This window comes from Pseudonaja textilis, chromosome 6 (genome assembly GCF_049901715.1).
Source record: "Pseudonaja textilis isolate UNSWEBS1 chromosome 6, rPseTex1.2, whole genome shotgun sequence".
In the NCBI taxonomy this organism is placed as follows: domain Eukaryota; kingdom Metazoa; phylum Chordata; class Lepidosauria; order Squamata; family Elapidae; genus Pseudonaja; species Pseudonaja textilis.
Window position 1 is genome coordinate 60624293 of NC_141995.1, and position 2549 is coordinate 60626841.

Below are 2549 nucleotides of genomic sequence, written 5' to 3' on the forward strand. Positions count from 1 at the left end.
GAGTATTTGTTCATAAAAGCCACTTGCAAAAGCTACAGAGGCTGAATAAACAAGAAGGATATTCTTGCTTTTTTTACTTACAGTAATTGCTTACTGCTGATCTTGTAGTTTTAAAGCAAGAACTCTGCTGAATTTGCTGCATAAAGCAACATAGACATGAATTTCATTATTAAGAGAGCAAGTACAGATTTATTTTAAAAAGCAGAATTAGCACTTTGTTCTCTGCAACAGGGTTTAAGAATGTCTCAAGAGGGAATTTTTTTTAGTTCCACTACCATATTTAAAAACGAGAAAGGTCACTAATAGCAAAAAACTAAAACCCATCCTAATTATCCCAGGGAATAAAAAACAATGCTACCATCTCTCATTAGGATCAGGTCATTAACGACAGCTTCTTAGGATAAAATATACCGGTCTTTCCTTAAGCAAATAAATATTAGCTGCTCATAAAATTCTGTTGAATTCAATTACTATCTACCATCCAATTTTCAATGTTCACCCGGAGTGGCGGTTTTCTTCTCCTTGTCTATTCCCAGTTCAGTAGGTCTTCTTGACTTTTTAAATTACAACGATAATTTTTCAGTAGATTTAGTTTAAAAGTGCTCAAAACCTGAAGCAAACCTTAATATATAAAATACATTTTTTTTTCCTGGCATTTAGTCTCAGTTAAGGAACTGTGTTTGTTAGAATCTACCCAGAGGATTCCCTATAGACTTTCGGCAGATTGTTTTTAACACTGGATGGAAGAAATACAATTTATTTCTGAAGACCTTTTCCTTGCTAAATTGCTGGTTATATGCATTTCATCAGCTGCAGTTCTCCAAAACATCCTCCCCTTTAGCAGAAGCTCAGCGGCTCAACAAGAGACAGATGCATGTCATTTAACGATAGTTTGCCAGGATACAGATTACTAATATGTCATTAAGCTAATCTTATGTCCTCCTACAAGTGGGTCAAAGCTATTTAATTCTGCTGGTCAATCTGTTTAGCGGCGGCTTTTCCTCCCTCTTCAACAATCCCACCTGGCATATCAGAAAGTTTATTTCATGGATGCAGAAATAATACGGAGTCTTACTTTTACCTGTTGATCATTTATTGGTCTGGCATGTCTTTGGGAATGTTCCACAGTTTAGATGTTAAATGGAGATGTTTTAAAGAAGAAAATATATATATATTAATAAACTGAGGTCTATCAAAGCATATTCATTGCAAATTGAGGCAGTGTTACATTATTTTTTAAAAAAAAAAATCCCATAAAGCACTAGATTAAGGGATGGGATTCTACCAGTTTGCACCTATTTGCTAGAACCAGTTGTTAACATTCTAAGCAGTTCAGAGAACCAGTTGTTAGAAGAAATTACTGGCCTAATCCTGTAAGGAAGGCAGGAAGGAAACATTCTGGTGTTGCTTACAGAAACTGCCTCTCCGTTAATCCTTAATACATTCATGGCAGGACTAGACTTCCTGTCTCAGGAACTTCTCTGGAGTTATTTTTCCCTCCTTTGCTGGTACTTTGCTTGTGTGGAGTGACCACTCAAAGTTACAATGGAACTGAAAAAAATGACTTATGACCATTTTTCACACTTACGACTGTTGCAGCAACCCCACAGTCAGGCGAGGAGATGTGTGCCTCGATGTGAGTGATATTGAGTTGGCCACACCCAGCCAATAACATGACCACCAAGCCATGTCCACTCAGTCACATGACCACCAAGCCACATCCACCACCTAAGCCACACCCACAGAATTGGTTGTTAAAAAAATTGAATCCCACCCCTGACTAATGTCCAAGCCATTATAATTCACTGGAATTTCCTTCTTTCCCAATTATTTAAGGGACATCAATGATGCTCACCATGAAATATCTATAAATATTTTAAAACGTAGTACATACAGTAATACAGACATGACTGATAAAAGAGCTAACTGGTCTTTGCATTCTTATAAGCAAAAGTGTATGTATATTAATGAGCACAATTTCCTGCCTGCCCTGATGTATTCAGTCTAAATACTTAAGAATACTCATACAGCATCTTCTTTTCCTAATACATCTTATTTCAGACTGCACTTGGGTGTTCCATCAATTGAAGGTCTTCTAATCCAACCCTGTCTAAGCAGGAAACTTTATACAATTTGAGACAAGTGCCTGTTAGGTTGAATGTGGTCATCAAATATTCTCCTCTTATGCAGGACTAGCATGTTAATGTGACAATCAAGAGGGCTTTTTTTGCCACATAATTTCTGACCAATCAGTTGAAGATCATCTACATTTAAAAAACGCTGTCAATTTAGAGAAGGGCAGGCAGGTGATATTGTTACTCAGTTCATCTGGTCTATTTGCAGTTGAATGTGCACACTTCTGATTTTCTGCACTTCTCTAATCAGTTGGCACCTGCGCTTTACAATCTGGTTTCTGACCACTGAGGAGATGAAAACTGAAACCAAGCAGGAAACATATGGAACATGTAGAGTCTTGCTTATGGTAACATTTCTTAATTTGCTAGCACCGTAGCTCCTAGCTTGGCTGCCATAAATGATGAAACCATAGA